The 20,684-nt window shown below is 46.0% G+C and overlaps 1 protein-coding gene across 16 annotated transcripts in view; it reads right to left on the bottom strand.

The window, feature by feature from the left end:
• MAGI1 (membrane associated guanylate kinase, WW and PDZ domain containing 1) overlaps positions 1–20,684 on the bottom strand; it is a 563,313-nt gene that overhangs the window by 312,186 nt on the left and 230,443 nt on the right. The window lies entirely within an intron of this gene.

Below are 20,684 nucleotides of genomic sequence, written 5' to 3' on the forward strand. Positions count from 1 at the left end.
TAACTCTTCTCCTGGGACCCGAGACAAATGGGGAGAAGAAACCCACGTTCAATGAGTCCTCTTGGGGGGATACTGTGTACAGGCTTCCTGTCAAGGGCTGGGGGGTAAGAAAAAAACCTGATTCTAAAAACTGCAACACGACTAAGTAGGAGGTTTCGAAGACCAGGTTTCAAACATTGTGCTGGTAACTCTTAGCTGCAGTAACTGAAAGTCAAGTCAAACTAGTTCAAGCAAAACATAAATGTATCAGTGATGTGGCGGGCCCCTGCCCTCCTCTCCAAGCGTGTGAACATGTTCCCTCACAGGGTGGCAGGGCCTCGGCAGAGGACCCGGAGAGAGATGATGGGGAGATGATGCTGAATTGTCTGGATCACATACGTATTCAAAGAGGAGACCCTTTCCTGGCTCTAGTCGCAGACCTGAAGGCAGAAGCAGTCGTACAGATGGCAAGGACAGAAACTCAATACCAGTACAAGTAACTCAAAAGTTCGGCTTGTCTTCAAGCCCAATCAGACCTGGTTGTTTCAATCAGTAGTTCACAACTACAGGCAAGTCTGTCCATCAAGGGACATTGGCAATGCCTGGGAACGTGTCTGATTATCTCGTCTGGTGCCACGGGGGTGGTGCTATTGGCATATAGTTGGTAGAGGCCAGGGATGTTGCTAAGGAACCCACATTGCCTAAGACACCCCCCTACAACAAGAAATTATCCAACCCCAAGTATCAATTGTGCTTGGTCTTACACAATATAATACTGCACCTTTTCACTCCGTCTTGGCTTTGCTTGGCTTTATCCTCAGGTGAGCACTTTCTACTAGTAAATGGTATCCATGTGGCTTCACACAGCTTCAAGCAACAACTTTCAATCTCAGAAATCCTTTTAATATTAATAGGTCTGGCAAAAGTCATTGTACTGATTCTGGTGGCCAGCCTGGATCCCATCTTGACTCCTGAGCTCATGGCAGTGGCCCTGAGGATGGAGCTCTATACTGATTGGCCAAGCTTGGTCACATGCCCACCGGGCTGAGTCAGCTCCAGCTCCACATACACCACAATGCAATGGCAGAAGGCAGTCACTGAAAAGAAACTCTGCAAGAAGATTTTCAAAGTGTCGGCTATAGCAGTCGATTCCGTCTAACCAAGTGGACAAGGAGCTATCCTGGAGGTTTTGAACACTGTATGACACCTTCCCGCACAGTCTCTATACCTCCACACTTCGCGTGGAGCTCTGACTTATCAGCCTGTGAATCTAACACTCCATCGAGGTGTTTTTCAAGAGGTCACCATCACGGATAATTGACAGACTGTGTGTAAATGTGGCATGAATTTGGTGGGTGCACTTTACTTAAGAATGCTGTGCCCAGGCACTCAAACGACAGAACAAGCTCCCAGGCTGCCAGGAGCACTGGGGCTGGTTCAAATAGACAGCTCCCGAAAAGGGGGAAGAAAAGGATTATTCTGAGAACCTGGTACAATTCTCCTCGCAATGCACGAGTCCAGAAGGGGAGAGAGATGAAGGGGTCTCTGATCAGTTGCAATGTTGAGTATTTTCTTTATCCTTCAAACCACTTCTCCTATCGCAGGTCTCTGGGCAGTTCACCTGAGCTAAGCGCCAGTAATGAGCCTTGACTTCACATTTCTTCACATTTTCCTGAGTCTGGTATAGTCAGTCAGTGTGGCCTGGGATCAGGATGATCTGTGTACGCACTGAGGTCAAATTATTATGGGATCCACATACACACATGGTAGAGGAACCTGGAAACTGACATGGCACTAAGGAGGAGAACATAGCAAGTGAAACCCCCTTTTTCACATGAACCTGCCAGAGACAATATATTGGTCATTGCAGGACTGACGTTTCCCAGGCGGGTGTCACTAGGCACCCTTCACAGACTCCGCCTGCGCTTTCACACCGGGCCACACATCTCCCTTCCTCTGTCCGCTTCTCTGTCCTTTCTCTTTCTTTCCCTCTGCCAAAACTACTGAGACACAGCCCATTCCTCCCTGCCCCTCTCTCTGACCCTTACCCCACGCTCTACCCTCCCTTCCAGAATTCCACCAGCACCACACATAACACCAAAGTGCTGTGTACTAAAAATGTTTATAAAATCCTTTAGTTTAGTATGCATCCATATAACCATAACTAATGGACATAAGACACTGGGGAGTAAGGGAGGGCAGGGGCTTGTCAAGGGTGGGGGGGAAAAAAGGACACTTATGTAATACCCTTTGTAATACTTTTAGCGGAAAAAAAAAATCCTTTAGTTTAAACTAAAACATCATATATTCATAAGAGAAATATCAGAAGACAGCTAGATCCTCAGAGATCCAGAGAGAGGGTGACCGACATACAGCTAACCTGTCTAAACACACTGCATACAGGTATGTGCGGGTTTTCCTGTTTGTTATATAAAACACATACAATGTATACATATATATACATGTCTACACTTACAACATATAATTCCATTTTTGTAAAACATACTATATGTAATATACATTAAATATTTTAATAAGCAATAGAATACTATGGGCTATTACATAACTAGCTTTTTGACTTACACTACACATTGTGAGTACTGTTCTAATTAATATTAATCTATGACATCATTAACACAGAGTATTTTATCAAAGATATACCATAATTTACCTATTCATCCCTTATTCTTACATGTTTAGTTTTTTGCTAATTCTATGATTGCAGTGGCAAATTTCTAAATGTTACTATTCAGAGTGCAAGACTGAATGCAGCTTCGGAACTTTCTACAGTTTTCTTAGCCCAGTGGTTCTCAACCTTCTGGCCCTTTAAATACAGTTCCTCATGTTGTGACCCAACCATAAAATTATTTTCGTTGCTACTTCATAACTGTAATGTTGCTACTGTTATGAATCATAACGTAAATATCTGATATGCAGGATGGTCTTAGGCGACCCCTGTGAAAGGGTCCTTCGACCACCAAAGGGGTCACAACCCACAGGTTGAGAACCGCTGCCTTAGCCTTAGGAGTCCTTTCCGCCCCCGCCTATGGCCGAGTAGTATTATTTTATTGTTAACAGAATTTTAATTTCTTATGGCCTAAGTGAGATCCTTGAGTAAAGCCATCGAAATGTAAGTTCGAAAAAGGATGGGGCTGTGCCAGTTTTACTTACCAATGTGTCCCCAGGACATAGAGCAGTGCCTGGCACAGGTAAGTACTCAGGAAAGGTTTTATTTTATTATTTTTTAATATATTTCATTTTATTGATTTCAGAGAGGAAGGAAGAGGGAGAGACAGAAACATCAATGATGAGAGAGAATCATTGATCGGCTGCCTCCTGCACTCCCCCTATTGGGGATTGAGCCCACAACCCAAGCATGTGCCCTTGGCCAGAATCGAACCTGGGACCCCTCAGTCCACAGGCTAACGTTCTATCCACTGAGCCAAGCTGGCTAGGGCTTAAAAGAAAGAAGCCGTCTCACTCATGAGAATGCCAACTCCACGCCCTGCATTGCCCCTAACCCTGCTGGTCCCAGGAAGACACCCAGCTGCCCACAGGCTTATGTGATGGCAGCGGGGAGTGGGGCTGTGCTGGCCACCCGGTCCTCTGCTCTCCACCCTGAGGAACCGGATCTCCTGGGCTTACCCAGGGCTGGGTTCTGAAGGCGACCCCAGGGGACTTGCTCTGCTCTCCAGGCTCAGACTGAGCCCTGTGTCCTCCCTTCCCAGCTCCCTCCTCCCTGAGCTCTTCCAAATTCTGGTGAACGCTTTGGGCCTTGGTCCTACCTTCCAACCAACCCCTGTGTAGCCTACGGGGGCTGTGATCTCAAGGTCCCCGAGTCTCTCCCACAGAAAGTCCTCTGGCCTTCTCCTCAGGACCTAGACTCCTCCCCAAGGAACGTGCCAACTTCCTGTTCACACCAGGCGGGAGCCCATTCAGGATGAACAGGATCTCTTGGGCCTTGTCTGCCTAAGCCCACTACACTCTTCTTACCGTGCCCCTGCCAGCCTGTCTCCATGGAGACCGGGCACTGCAGTCTTCCCAGGGTTCAAGGATCATGAGGGCAAAAATCCTATGGCTTTTAGCTAAGATGCCCACTAGCACCCCAAACAGTCACAGAAATGCTGACCTTGGAGAGAGAGCAACATCATGAACACATCAACTGCCCTCCCCCTTTCCCCACCGCACTGGGCTGGGGGCTCGGCTCTCTCACCCTCTGTCCTCGGTGGCAGGGATGTCCCTATAACTTATCATCCAAACAGGAACGCACCTGAGAGCAGGGGTGCTTGGGTACCAGGCCAGGACAGCGTGCTGAGCTGAGCCGCACCAGGCAGGCTGGTTCTACTGACCCCGACTCGCAGCCCACTGGCTCTCGATAACGGCCATGGAGGCTTACGGGAGGCGGAGAGCCTTGCTTTGGCCGACAAAAGTTGAACACTGGCTCCTTCCTGCCTTCCTGCTCTAAGGATCCTCATCTGTTGAGGCAAACGGGCACTCCGAGTGACGAGGAAAGTGGTCCCATGCACAGAAATGTGGAAACATATGAATATACTCACATGATCAGATCTTATTCATGCTGTTCTAAACAATGCAGCAGAGGACCCGCATGGAATCAAATCTTTGCACACTGGCTCCGTGGTCTGCTTATGCTTTCTTTAAGGAAGTGGGCTTACAAAGACGTGATCATTGCCAAGGGGGCTTGTGGGCAAAACATGCGGGAAGCCCACTCAACAACTTCTGATGTCCTGCTTGTCACAGTGCCTCTCACCTCGGGGCTCTTTCTTCCTCCCGAGCGCCCTCCCCCATCCATCTACCCTGTGAAGTTTCCTGACCATGCGCCCTTCTCCCCGCTCCTTCCTACTCTCGTCACTGGCTCCCTCCACAGTACTCTCAACCTACTTGTGCCACAGAGGCAGGGAGAGTATCCCACCCGGCAGGTGAGGAAACTGAGTTTGGCACCTTGTGGTACAAGTGCTCTCACCAAGGTTCACTCACCACTGCCCACCTCACCTGGTCTTTTGCTGCTGTTTGGGGTAAAGGGTAAAATGGCCTATTGGATGTGAGAGCTCCTGGAAAGAGTTGAGGAGCTGGGCAAACAACCAATGACTTGAGGCCCATCTTCTTTCCACCAGGATGTGGAACTCTTAGATAATAAAAGCTAGATTTTATCTAAATCCCACAATGGTAACATGACATGAAAAGCCTCACTGAATTAATAAATGCCAGCAGAAGTGCCACGTGCGCAAACACATCGGCCCTCCATGGGGCCACATTTCTGAAAGAAACGTGAGCATCACCATGTTAGTTTCCTCCCACTCCTGGGCCGAGAATTGGATCCTGTGTGTGTGTGTGTGTGGGGGGGGGGGGGGGGGGGTGTCAATGGCATCCTGATGTTTATAGATACAGGAAGCAGGTGTCCATGTGCTGAAGAAAGGTTGTCCAGGAGCTCCCAGACCCCTGAGCAGGGTGATTACTAGGACATCCCCGATGGACCGAGGCTGACTGCGGTCAGAGGTTAGAAAAGGATGTCAGGGAGGCCCGAGTGGGAAAGGACCTCAGAGTTTGGACCAGTGAGTGACCAGTCCCAACAAAGCCCCAGTGCACTGAGAGAAGGCCATTCAGGGTAGAGTGTGCGAACAGTGAACCCCCTGTGGCACTGTGAGTACAGCCTGGGGAGGAAGAGTGTGCGTGTGTGCGCATGTGTGTGTGTGTGTAACAAAGAGCTACATACCAAAAGCTTCAATGCTGGAGCTTTTGTGCAGAACATCCAGCATCTGGTGCCTCCCCCGCTGCCCCAAGGGGGCTGCAAAGGAAGCTGAGAACCTGCAGGGCAGAAACCATAGCTGGGGCGCATCCTGACACCTCCGGCTGTGGAAGCTCCTGCACAGCAGTTCTCCAAGTTTCAGGCCCCCTCTGTGCTCTTCAAACCAGTGCTACCCATGCAGGGACGGATGCCACAGACACTGCATTTGGGACACACCAGTCCCTTCGGCCGTCACTCATAATAAGCTGGGATTTGTGTCTCTTCAGCACAGACCTCCTCTTAAAGAGCAGTGACTTCTCATCCAGGTTAGAAGGTAGCAACAGCAAAAGGTGACAAAATCAGTAATTCTGGCATGGAAAGTGCGCACCACAGTCGCAGTTTTGGTGGAGAACTTAAGCTAAAGTGAGAGCAGCGGCATCTTAATGACATGGGAGGCCTCAGTAGAGCTTCGAGCATCTCATCCTCAGTGAGCTGCAATGTGGCGGGGACCAGTGTGGAGATTCTCAGTTTCTGGGTTAGAGCATTTGCTAGGTGGACCTGTGAACATATATATTTTTAAAATCCCATCACTTGCAGACACACAATCATTTCAAACAAAGCAATCTGGAGACTACAAGCGAAGCACAGGCAATTAGGAGCCTATATGGATAGGGTTTCGCAGCCTGAACACTGCAGATCTTAAAAAAGGCAAAACACACATTAGAGCTTTCTTCCACCCCAACCATGCTCTATAAAATCACATGTGTTTGTACATAAACTCACATTGTCCTGTCAAAATGATGAGGTAGTGGTGGAGAGGGATGCTAAGAAAAGTGGTTACCATAGCAACAACAAAAATCACTACCACAGTGGGGATGTCTGAGTGATTCTGTCTCATCGCTGAGGTTCCTGCCAGGATGACTTGCTCGAGCTATTCTTCAGCAGCCGCGAGGAAAGTCCTTTAGGCACAGGACTGAGTGTTCTGCATCGCCCGAGTGTGGTCATAGCTAGTCTCTGGGCAGGGAATGTACTGCACACCTGGCTCAGAAGATCCAGCAGTACTACCCAGAGAGCGTACGCTACCTGAGAGGGGGAATTTCCCCGTCTTTGTTCTTTGCTGAATCTCCACTATCTGGGTAATGCCTGGCACATGCCAGGTGCTCAATAAGTATTTGTTAAATAAATGACCTCTATGGAAAACCACAGCTCAAATCTCCATACTTTATTTTAAAATCCCAAAGCCCAGAATTTGGGTCAAAAGAACTCAAGTTTTTCATTCTACTCAAAACAAAAAAACCTGCAAATAAGATTCTGTATCCCTTCCAATAATCGAGTCATTCAACGGAGACAAGATAGTACATGTTAAGTGTGCGGCCTCTCGAACCACAACACCTGGGCCTGAAGCCGGTTCTATCACTGTGTGACCTTAAAGAGGTCACATACCTTCCGTGTCTCCATCTGAAACAGAGTGACAGGACTATTGCAATTGAGCTCGAATTATAGATAACAAGATAAATAAAACACCCGGGGTTTTTATACAGCACCACAGACATGGTATTAGATATCTTGCTGTTTGCCTTCCATTGCCTCAACTCAGCAAAAGCTGGTATAAATTTTCCTGCGTTGGGAAGAGGATTTTAAACTCTACCAGCGCTTTGAAGATCCTACCACAGTGATTACATTTACCTCATTAGCTCTTCAGAAACAAAGGCTGGAAAGCAAACAGGCGGGCTAGCTTTTGATCTGCTGGCACAGCGTGGAAAGGGGGGAATAAAGGAGGTCAGTGAGACAAGCTACAGGAGTGGGAAGACAAGGATTAGTGACCCCCTCTCTCTCTGCCCAGACCCTGGAAGAGTGCAGCCCATTTATTTCAACTTAAAAGCAGACGTAGCACAGCCTTAGCCAGTGATCACAGACAAGAGATCGGCTCTTAGGACTCCAAGACTCTCCCAGTTGCTTCAACATTAGAAGCCTGTGCATAACGGGAAAAATGTGGAGGCGCATCTCAAAAACCTTGACTCCAGGTGGGTTAATTAGTGATATAAAAAAGGGAGAGAAAAACTATTATTGAAAGGGTGAAGAGACTAGTTACTTTCCAAGTATTTTCTGAAGCCAGTTTAGCAGGGGAAAGTGATTTATAGGAACATATTCTTGGCAAAGAGAGTATAGAACAGAAATATAAAATTATGCAAAGACTTGTTGAGATTAAATGAATGACTGTAGCCTATGAATCAGTCATTTTAAAAGAAGCTACACAGTATAACATAGACACAGCCTTGCAGCTGATTAGATTTATACTTTCATCTTATTTAAACTATGCCACCCGGAGAATAAAATAATTCCATGCTTTTTATATAAAACACCTTAGCGTAATATTTCACAATGAGAAGGCTTGCCTTTGGGTTAAATTGTGCCAAAATGGGAGTTAAGACAGAATATTTCATGTGTTGGGATGCTAGCCATTCAATCTGATGAAGACCCATTGCAATGTCCAACTTCCCGATAGGGGATGACTATAGAGCAGGCATAAAGTGTCACATATTTCACAACTAGAGGCCCGGTACACAAAATTTGTGCACTGGGGGGTGGGGTTCCCTCAGCCCAGCCTGCCCCTCAGTCTGGGAGCCCTCAGTGGATGTCCTACTGATGGCCACAGTCTGGCAGCAGAGGCTCAGAGCAGGCGTCCCGTGTGTGTGTGTGTGTGTGTGTGTGTGTGTGTGTGTGTGTGTGTCTCTCTCTCTGCTGGGGGCCTGCCCCCAGCCACACCGTGGAGGCTTGGAGCAGGCACCCCTCTCTGTTGATCTCTCAGGCTCCTGGCCTCCACTGCGTGTTGTACTCTCCCTTGAGCTGTGGCCAGGGTGGGGCCACCCTTTCCTGCTCTGGGATCACAGCGGCGACCCAGGAGCAGGCGCATGCGGGGGCTGGCTGCAGGCCGCCCTTGCCTGCTGTGGGATCGCAGCAGCGACCCAGGGGCAGGCACACACAGGAGCTGGCTGCAGGCCGCCCTTGCCTGCTGTGGGATCGTCGCGGCTTCTCTGATCACCAATCAAAGGCGGCCCGGTTCTCCGATCCAGGGCCAGGGGGCAGGGCTGCCTTTGCCCTGCCTCCCAGCTCTTGCCTGCCGCCTGGGTTTCCAATCACTGTCCTTCCCCTTTCGCCTCCCATCATTGTGCCTACGTATGCAAATTAACCGTCATCTTTGTTGGTGGTTAACCGCCATCTTCTTGGCAGTTAATTTGCATATCACCCTGATTAGCCAATGGGAAGCATAGCGAAGGTACGGTCAATTACCCTTTTTGTCTTTTATTAGATTAGATGAGAAGGCTTGCCTTTGGGTTAAATTATGCCAAAACGGGAGTTAAGACAGAATATTCTGTGTTGGGATGCTAGCCATTCAATCTGGTGAAGACCCATTGCAATGTCCAACTTCCCGATAGGGGATGACTATAGAGCAGACATAAAGTGTCCTATTTTCTTACAGGGCTCCAAGTTTCTGCAGCATTCGCAAAGCCTAGAAATATCTGAATAATGCAATTCTCAGCTCACAGATGACATCTCGGAAATGGTCAGAGAGACTCGAGTCTTCTGTACACACTGATGTGGAAGAAGGCAGAGATCCCACAGGCCACCCACCATAAGTGTGCTACAGGCACAGCCTGCCAACCAGAGTACTAGAAAAACTGACCCCTCAGCCCTGGGGTCCTGGGTGGCGGTGGGCCTTGCAATGACCTCACCCGTGTGCCTCTGGCCAGGGCCATAAATTCCCTCCCCAGGTCACGCGGTATCACCGTGGCCTAGTTCAGCCACCACATGCAGGATGGAGGCACATGGAGAGGATCTGGTTAGTTCCACACCATGAACAGGAGTGTGGAAGGAAACAAAATACCTGGGACAGAGGAGATTCTGTGGCCAAATTAAGTATGGAAATAGGGAGACACAAGTAACAGAGATTTTGTTTCTACAGGACTTTGAAATTTTCTTTAACATGCTAATGGCATACACTAACGGAATAGGATACCCTACATTTCACCAACTTACTTGATGGCACACCCCTTTTCACAGAGTTTCATCGGGATGAATAAAACACAGAACAGTTTGGGAACAGCTGCTGGAAGCGTTGAACTCGTGTTACCTGATGAAGGGGCTTCGATGAGACCTGGATTATTATGTTAAATAGAAATTTTACAGGAAATGGGGTTATTCCAGATGGAGTTCCTAATGAGGCAGATGCTTTATGACAGAACGGACTGACTGGGACCTGGGAGGAGTGAGTGACCACAGGTGTGGATGGCCCACACCAATCCTCCCATTTCCCTGCTGCAGGAGCCCAGGTCCATTTGTACACTGTTGTTTCCTTTCATTTCACCTCATTCGAGAGGTCCTATGGGTGTCTACTGAGTGCTCCGGGCACTGGGAGCCAGGCTCCCTGCAGACAGACGAGATGAATAAACAAGGGGTAAGGAGGAACTTCCATTTCCACAGCGGGAGTCGGACACCCGAAACGCTGACGTATAAAATAAATTCAGAATTAAAATTAGGTTGTGCTTTCAAGTGTGATATATCAGCCTGGGTGACGTGAGAACGAGGGGGAGGCTCCTCTGAGGAGGTGACCCAGGAGCCTATCCAAGAACAGGAGGAAAAGCCAGCAGAACAGAGATCTGGGAAAAGAGATTCCTTACCAGGCACACGCGCAAACGCTTCAAGATGGACAGGAGCGCAGGGAGCCGAGGCCAGAGCCGCTGCAGGGAGCGCCCCGCGAGGGAAGTGGCAGGAGCTGAGCCCGGAGACTGGGCGGGCAGCTCACCTGGCCCCACAGCCCGGCGGCGGGGAGCCTGGATGCTCATATGCTGGTCCTACTAAGCTGAGCGAAGCTGCTGGGCAGGTTTCAGCAGGAAACGGCCATGACGGGATTCCTGCTGCTAAGAAGGGCTGCTGAGCGGGAAAAGCAGGAGGAAGGCTGCAGAAGTGAGCGTAACTCACACCGAACCACGCAGGTGCCTCCTCGGACCTCGGGCCTAGAAGCCCAAATCCGGGAGGGAGGAGCGGAACTGGAAACGCACCAGCTAAGGTCTGAGCAGACGCTCCGTCACCCGCTGCACTCCACCCTCACACAGTACTGCCAGAGGAGATACAGGCATCCCAACAAACGATGGCCATAAAACAGGTTTGCTTTAATAGTGCTTTGTCCGGGGCACCACTATTCTTTTTTAAAACTACTTAATTTTTAAATTTCTATTTATTGATTTTAGAGAGAGGAAGAAGAGAGAGAGAGAGAGAGAGAGAGAGAGAGAGAGAGCATCAACCAGCCGCTACACCCAGCAGGCATCCACCAGTTGCCCCTTGCGTGTGCCCTGCCCAGGGATTGAACCCGCAACCTTGGCATATCGGGATGATGCTCTAACCAAATGAACTACCCGCCCGGGGCAAGGGCGCCATTATTCTTAACAACCTTCTTTTGAATCTTAAAGAAAGAAAAAAAACTTGAGGATAAAACTTAAAATTTTAACTTCGTAAGCACTATTCCTCTGGTAGAACTCAAGTGTGTATGGAAGCCAATTATTTTTTAAAATAATAAGGCTTTACCTTGAATCTTAATCAATACCCACACGGCAGCTCCTTGCAGAATGATAGCTCACCGTGTTTAAAAACTCTTGAGATTAAAAAGAAACGATGTAGAGTAAAACCTAATTAATTCTGACCCTATTAAACCAGAGTTTGTAAAAATTTGGATCTGGTCATCTGAATCTATATTCTCATTTACCCAATAAAAAAAATTCCGATTTATAGATTAGCAATTAAAAAAAATTGAGGGATGGGGCAGATTCAATCTGAAGCAACAAACTATATAGAAATACATTTGTACAGAACCAACACACTGATTACAAAGTGCTCATCTATTCATTACAGCAGGCACTGTGGTCTGCTATACTGTGACGTTGCCTACCCCTCATCTTAGTAAATTAATGTATTCATTTAAAAATATTTCCTGGCCCTGGCTGGTGTGGCTTAGTTGACTGAGCATTGTCCGATGCATCAAAAGGTTGCTGGTTCGATTCCAGGTTAGGGCACATGCGTGGGTTTCCAGTTCAATCCCCATTAGGGGGCGTGCAGGGGGCCCATGGATGTTTCTCTCTCACATCGATGTTTCTCTCTCCTTCTCCCTTCTCCACTCTTTAAAGTCAATAAAAACATATTTTTAAAAATAAAAAATATTTCCCAGTTGAAAGTTTTCAGTAATTCTAGCTAGCGTTAGAACATAGATTGTACAAAAGTTTGAAGTTGGCTCAAATCACATGAAGCCAGTGTGCTTTGACACATGGGTAGAACACTGTGCACAACAGACTTACAGAGCGGACATTTTATCCAGTCACTTACAGATTGGTTTCTTTCCAGACTTGTAGGTGGATTAAGCTCCAGCCATTCAGGTTAAAAAATGAGGCTGAATCTAAGGCAGAGAGGAGCTACTCCCCAGCAAGGCCAAAGTCCTTGAGCAGCCCCGTGCTGGCCGCCTCTGGGACCCAGCCTTGAGGCTCCCATCACTAAAACAGTGAACTCTACCTCCTGATCTTTCCAGCTGCTCCGGGAATCCAGCCATCGCCAGTCCCCTGTGAGAACCTCTGCACCAGCTTACTGTAAAGACAGTACACAGCCGAAGCAGCAGACTGGACTGGATTTTAAAACAAGTGGTTAGCAACAAAAGCAGCAGCTACAATCACCATGTAATGCAATCGTGCTAGCTCTGATCTTTGGTTACACAGTAGTATAAGATGATTTAATTTAATAAGAAATGCCGGATTATTTTTTTTTCTGTTGTCAAATATTTTAGGGCCTCGTGTTCAATTAAAAATTAAAACTTGGCCACATATACCAACAGCTTAATTACATTTCCTAACATCTGTCTTTCATTCCAAGCCAAAAGAAAATAATATTTACACAACAGCATATCGAGACAAAATATACTGCTGTCTCCTTATGTCGTTGAACTGGTGAACATCTCCATGACACACTGTGCCTTGTAGGTGGTGCTGCAATGAGAAATGCTTTTGGCTGCAAGTAAGAGAATCCCTGAGGAACAGGGGCTTACGTAATTAGTGGTTTATTTTTCTCCTAGGCCCCTGGAGGGCGGGAGGTCGTCCCTGAGTGGTGCAGCTCTTGGCAATGTTCTCACTCCTTCTGTCCCGCCCTCCTCAGCATACTCCTTTTCTCCACCAAGCCTGCCACCTCACTGTTCCAAGACGGCTGCTGTGTCTCAAAGCAACACATCTTCATTCAAAATGAGAGACAAGAGAAGCAAAAGAATTCATCTTCATGGGTGCCTGTCATTTTTTCAGGCAGGAAATAGCTCCCACTTCCCCTTAGGTGTCATTGGCCAGAGCCGAGTCTCATGAACAACTCTGGACCAATCACTGTGGAAGCAGAATGAGCGACTAGACTGGCTGAGACCAATCACAACGCAGCAAGCACCACTGGAGCCAGGCCTGCTTTGCTGAGACCCAGTCACTGTGCTGACTAAACACAAGTCTGGGTTCTGTTGTAGGAACAAGGGGAGCGAGCTGCTGGGGAGCCAAAGGGCAGTGGAGCCCACAGGTGTTTCCCAGAATGGAAGCGTCTATGAGCAAACAAACAAGTGGCCAAGAAAGAGGTAAGTGACCTCACATCCTCTGTTCCCGCTACGCAGGGAGACTGGGCGCTGATGCATCAGGCTGTAGAACAGAATGCCTCATCGTCAACTCTCCTCCTCAGACGTTCTGCTTATTGTTTTAATGAGGGAGATGGTCATCTCCATAGCAAGTTTTACCATATTCACTGCAAAGATCAGAATGAATCAAATCACCTCTGGAAAGTCTTCCAACTCCAACATTCACTGCTTGGATAACTCCAAGTTAACCGAAGTGCAACAGGGTATGTCACCCAGTTTCCCGAGAGGTGACTGAAAGGCCCACTTTGAATGTGCAGCACACACCTCACTGACATGGGGGAGGGGGGGATATAAAGAAAAGGTGAAGCTTACCAATACCCAGGAACGAAGCCTCTCCTCAGAGTGTCAGCTCCAAAGCAGACATGCGGGTGTCTGTCTGCCAAGACAGACACATAGACGTAACCTCCACGTTACAGCTAAAAATGCCATCACGGCCAAGCTTAACATCCAGCTGCAGTCTGGCTAAAATTAAATTCTAGTAGCATATACAGAAATTTACATCATGATGCAGAAATGAGCAACTTTAGTGCTTTAAATAGTAAATGCTACTTCCTATAACTCAGGTATCAAGCAAACTGTACATACTTACCCCCAGAAAGCAAAGACTGATATGATACTAAGATGGACATTAAATGTTGGTTGTAGCCAAAACTGGAATGTAACGTATAATCTCCCTTCTTGCTAAACTTTACAGACATGGGACAGAATGAGTCTTCAAAGTTTACAAGTAGCCAAGGAAATATTATTGGCAGTGGTTATTTGGGGTGGAGATATAATATTAAGATGATAATTAAAATGTCACAGTTAAACAATTCTAAGTCTGGTCCTTTAATTACATTGCTTCCTCGTAGAAAGAAACCATGTCAATCAATTAAGCACCTTAGCTCTTGCTAACCTGTTCAGGAATAAAATTAACTCAGACTTGGCCTCAAAGGCCGCAAACCTCAGTGAGAGAACAGAACCGGGAGGAAAAGGCACCACCTCTTCGCAGGGTCTCTGTGCTAAGGTCACAGACACCTCGCAGCCTCACAAACACACCTGCAGGCTGTTCGGCTACTGATTTAAGACACGAAGACTTGCAAAAGTTCCTTGTACACGCACACCTCTTATCTGATAGATTCCTAGGGATACTAGTAAATAATACCTAGCAGAGAATACAATTTTCATCTCTTTTCCCACATGTTCCAAGAACTCTCTGTAGCCCATGATTACCATGCCAGGGAGACAGGCAGAAGAAGATTTCTGAATTACTCCAAACCAGTAGCCCGCCTCAAATCTCAAGCTGCTCTCTATTGCCCTCTAGAGGATATCAATATTACAGCAGGAAGAGAAAAAGGACCACAGCTTCCACATCACTGCACACTCCTTATTCATTTACTTCTGGTGACTGAGCAAACAAGAATGTGAAATTGATTTAAAATGGGAATTTCTGGCATATCAAATTCAGATCTCTTGAGACGTAGGTTTTTCATTTCAACTATCATAAGGTAATCATACAAAACTCTTGCCACAGATGGGACATCACATTAAGCATAATTGACCCAAAACCACATCCCCTGAGGTTTGATACACTTCCTGGAGTTCACACATCCACTATCTGAAGGTACTAGACCGACTACTCTCTAAAAAGTGTCTCTAAGTTCTAAAAACTATGACTTTGTGATTCTTAAATTCATTGATCAGAAACTCAAATGAGAGAAATAAACTAGGTATAAAACATTAGGGAAAGGTGAGGACTGTGGCAAACTGGAGATCTCATGCCCATGAAAGGGTTTCTTATAATTGTCCAATGGAATATCATCTGATTTTTTTAAAATAAAAGTAAAAAAAAAGATTACATAAAATATCATATTTTATAGGTTTATTCTTTAATTATTATTTATTGCTTTGAGAGAGGGGGTGAGGGAAAAAAACAGCAATTTGTTGTTCCACTTATTTATTCATTCACTGTTTGATTCTTGTATGGGCCCTGACCAGGGATCGAACCCACAGCCTTCGTGTATGGGGACAACGCTCTAACCAAGTGAGCCACCTGGTCAGGGCCTATGTGTTTAAATTACCTCAAAACACTGTACTGGGAAAAAGAAATCGCAACAACCAATCTACTTTCGCCCACCAGAGCAGATATATCTACTATAAGATCACCTACTGGTGGCAACTGCAAACCCAGAGGAAAACCAGAGAAGGAAAACTCATCCATCTCTCTTCCTAAGACATCTGGTTAACGGACAGAGGCAGCAGATGTGGTCATCTGAAGATATGGTAATAAATCTTAACACAGTCCCTTCGTTGGGTGTTTCATCTTAACTGTGAAACAAAGTGGCTTTCTAAAGCATATTAAAGCATAAAGTAACCACGCCCACAGGGAAGAGAGAGTCTGAGCCATCTCCTCCCCTGCTGGCTCAATCCAAAATCTCAGAAGACAGACCGTCAGACGGACATTCCGGAGGAGGACACGGAGCGCTAGGACAGATTTGCATTTGCAGGAGCCAGTGCACCACTGCCGTTACCAATCCTCTCCCAGGGAAGGGCGGGCAATGCAGGTCTTAATTCCTACTTAATTCCTACTGTTACTTTCCCCATCTTGGGTTAATTTAAACTTCAATCCACTCTCCTATCTGCATAATGGCCCTTCCTTACATCCATTTATCTTTTTCAAAAATAAGTGCATACTCTCAGTGCATCATCTCTGTAGCCAGCAGACCATGGGCTATGGAATAAATTCAGCAAAAGAGGACAAGCTGACAAGATGCCACTCGTTTTCATGAAATTGATTGTCTTATCTACACAGCCTTTGCTATCATTAGTCAAATATCTGTTTCAGCAGCACTAAATCTCCTTACCGACAGTTCCCACATCAAATTCACGACCTCTGAAGCTTCCTGAAGGAAGCAGATCTCCTAAATCTAATGAAAGGACCCAATCCCTTTCAATACATTATGCATTTATTAGAAATTCCTGGGATGCTAAATCCTGTATCAATGCTGGATTAACAGCTCTAAAGGAGACAGAGAAACCAAGTAAGAGAGAGAACAAATCCTAAAATTATCCTACTAAAGCATATTAAATACTGTACTGGGATTGAGATTGGTTGCCTCCTGTATACGATCTGATTGGTGATCAAACCCACAACCTAGGTATGTGCCCTGACTGGGAATAGAACCTGCAACCTTTTGGTATATGGGTTGACACTCCAACCAACTGAGCCACTCAGCCTGGGCTATATATTAAAAAACATGTGCATATAATTTTTTGAAGATCTGGCCAATTATTTACTCCTGAAGGAGAAACAAAGTAAAATGTAAAGTCTTATGGCTGTCAATTAACCTCCAAAGAGTCCTTCAGATCCCTGCTGGAACTGTGCTATATCCTCAGCATTTCTTTTTCCCCCTTGAAAATGAGTGAATGAGAACCATACATATGGACTGCTGTCTGGAAGTATTCTAATAGGCAATGGAAGCAGGATTTATGTATTGTTTGTGTCTCGTGTTTTGGATAAAGCTCAGTTTTTTAAAGTTCTGTTTAAATTTTTTAAGGATAGGAGGTCAATATAAAATATTAATATTGGAAATAATACCTAAGGTTATGTAGAGCAGTGAGAACAAAACAGGGCCAATAAGAAGAGTGGGCATTGGGACTCCACGGACTTGCTCTATCGTGTAGAAAGAATAAATCAGAAGAATCAGTAAAGTTGGTCAAGGGCAATCTGATGCTCAGACAGCAATGAACCTGGTATCCACAGCTCTTGCCAGGGACCCTCCTGACCCAGAGGAACTCCCTGAGCTGGTCTAAAAAGTAACCCGCAGCCCCAGAGCAGCAAATCCGTGGTCATTATTGTCAACAGCCCACTGCAGGCCAAAAAAAAGGCAATGAATACTGACCAACGAGAACCACAATTAAAGAGCCCTCCTCTGCTAATTCTCACTCATGACACAATAAATTACACATTTGAATACAAATAAGTAATGGAACAAAGATAGTATTTAACCATCACTCACATACAGTGCGAAAGGCACTGTGCCAGACACTACCAGCACCACGTCAACAAACCCTCCGGATGTCTCGTGCTGTTCTTCTCCCCACAGTCAGATTTCACGGAGGCCTCAAGCTTAGGTTGCTGGATCAAGGCCACACCACCAGGGAGTACCCAAGCTGCAACCAAGCCCACGTCTTACCTATGATGCTCCACCAATTAGAACTCTCAAACAGAATTCTCAAGGACAACACTGGTATTTTCAAAAGTGAATTCTTTCCACAGGGGACTTTCATTCCTATCATTCTACCTCAAACCCACGAGAAAAGTCTTCCCCATCTGGGAATGGCTGGTGGTGATTTTTAGATCAAAGAGCCCAAGGTGACAAGAGCAAAGCTCCCATTTAATAGGATACTATTATTTCAAAGACGATGGCATTCACCTACTATTATAAACACCGGTGTTCTCACCAGCCAGAACTGATTATTAATATTGTTTGCTTCAATCCTTTTAAAATGCAGGAGTGGGTGAGTGGATGGACAGATTGCCCCAAAATCAATAACAAAAGCAATTTCTTCAGGTAAGGGACAAGGCAGTCTTGGGACTAATCCACGTCTTCAGCAAGCACTCCTTGAGTTAGAACCCAGCAATGTGCTGGGGAACCAAAAAGGCCCAAGCCAATTAAGCAACGTTGCTCCCATTGGGCAGTAGCTCCAACAGGGGTGAGCAGAGTGCTGTGGCACATGGCAGGGCGCTGTGACCCGTCCTGGAGACCAGGATAGCTGGCGAATGTCTGTAGCACCAGGTGAGTAACAACACTCAGGACCATGTGCTGCCACATGTGGCCAGGCCTCCCGACTCCTCTGGAAGGCAGGAGATGAAGGGTTCAGATGAGTAGGTGCTTGGGGTCAGTCATGTCAAATCAGAAACAATGAAAGGAAGTGAGGTCCTGGGATTCCACTTATGAACACACTCTAGCTCCACGTGAGGAATGGGTTGGAAAGGGTGAAGGTAGAAGTCTAAGTTTCATTTAACCAGTTACAGAAAACACACACCCACACACATCCATCAGCCCGTGGAACCAGCCTCATTAGGCCTCCTAAAATAGGTTCTGTATTCCCTTACAATTTTTAAGTTAATAAGAACAACTCGCTGCAAGCAATAGTATTTTCAAAAGCTCCAAAGTTTTCTTTCTTCTTTGTGCCAATGGCTTCAGGCCACGTCTTCGCTCCTAAGTACCAGAGTGTTTAAATCACAGGTTTACGTTGAAACTAGCGCTCAGCCTGACAACATCCTCCAAGACTTGTAATGGTTTTCATGTTTATCCAAACCCTTGATAGCAATGTACACACGGCACACACAGGTGCTCACACACACAACCAACCAGCAGCCCATAATGGTACTTCTGCCAGGGAACACCATGGATCAGCTTCCACTGGGGGGGGGGGGGGGGGGGGGTGCCTTTAAGATTTTTATAACGATCAACTGATATTGACACTAAAAACATTTTCTAAGTGCTAGATATTGTGCAAGGCGCATTATGTACGTTACCATAACATTCAATTTAATGCTTGCATGGATCCTAAGAGGTTAGTGCAATTACTGCCCCAGTGCCCGTGTGCGGAGGCCGATGCTCTGAGTGGTAATGAGCTTACCAATGGTCACACACTCATTGTGATGCCAAGATCAGACCTGGAGAGCCCCACCCCCACTCCTTTCTAAATGCCACGCCCACTATATCAAGTGCAAGAACAACAAAGGCTCTTCAATAGCTTCTGTTGCCGTGTACCAATGACAGAACCATAGCAACAGCATCAGGCCATGTCATCAGACTCCATGTCAAACAGTCCACATCACTGTATTTAATATAAAGAGATGATTCTTAGTTGTGTGCATGTTCTGAGACAGCGCATGTATTTTTTTTCCTTCTAGAAAAATCCAACACACCCCAAACCTGCTTCTCATTTCAATAAATTTTTTTTTTTTTTTTTTTTTTTTTTTTTTTGGTGGGAAAGAGAGAGAGCAAGTACGAGCTTTGGAGCATGCTGTATGAGGGCGTGAATTGTGCCTGCACCATACACTTTGCAAGTGGACTTTGGCAAGTTCTCTGGTCAGACTCTCTGCTCTCATCAGGTAATGAAAAGTCCGTTGTCTTTCCCCAGGACTCCTCAGAGGTTTACACAAGATGCCACTCGTGGGTGAGTGAGTGAGTGAGGTCATTGCACAGGACGTGGTAAGAGCACAACGGCTGGGCATCATCTATTCAAGACCAGCCCTACAACGAGGCTGCTTTGCCTGCTCTCCCCCTTTCCAGGAATTCCTTCTGTACAAACTGTCCTAAGACTCACAATCAGATTTCCACTGGATTCTGCTGAGCTGATAAGCTCTCTGTTCCTGCGACTCTGAAAACCTAATAGCACTTGTCATACAATCGGAACGCAGAAAACAGGCTTACGAAGCTGCTGTTAATTGAAGAAACCTGCTGACAGTATGTCTGCAAAATGTTTGTAAACAAACTCTGAAACATCTGCCCACGTAAACATCTGAAAAAGATTAGCTTTTGAAGACAGGGAGTAAATGGGAGGTAGTATACTAGTAAAATAAGCCCTATTTTATCACTGAAAGAAACCCTATCTGCTTTCTACATACAAAGGTATCTGCACACATTCCTGGGTGCTAGGCGCATACAGGCATGACTCATACCATCCCATTATCACCACTCCAAAGTAATGTATGTTTATTCCCGTGGTGATAATATTCACATCCTAGTGTAATGCTCTGTCAAAATCTAGGTATTCATTGAACTTGTATATCCAGTTTCCACTATGTGCCTGGAACTCTACAATGAGAATATAGTCTAGAAAATTCTTATGAGGCTGTCCACTCAGTTCATATTCCACCATCCCCCTTCTACGTCAACCAAGAAAAATGTTTCAGAAGCAGCCCTAAATCTAAAAAACATTTCCACTGGTCTCATTAAGGTTTCCTTAGAGCAATTTTCTGTATCTATATTTAGTATATATTCATTTTCTTATGTTAGTTCTCAAATCTTAAGAAAAAGAAAAGACTGGGGAGAATTAATTTACACATAAGAAATATCTATATTCAGAAAACTCAGTGTGTGGGCTTTGTTCTTCTACTTCTTAAAAAAATGAGACTTCGCACTTCTTCTCCAGAAGTCTGGTAAGGAGAGGCACTTGGTTTTTTGTTGTATGTTTTTCAACACCTCTTTGAAATTGTTCATTATATTACAAATCAGTTTCTAGGAGGTCAAAAACATCTTGAGTGTC

Source organism: Myotis yumanensis, unplaced genomic scaffold (genome assembly GCF_028538775.1).
Source record: "Myotis yumanensis isolate MYYU_CA2020_CCGP unplaced genomic scaffold, mMyoYum1.0.hap1 SCAF_14, whole genome shotgun sequence".
NCBI classification, from domain to species: domain Eukaryota; kingdom Metazoa; phylum Chordata; class Mammalia; order Chiroptera; family Vespertilionidae; genus Myotis; species Myotis yumanensis.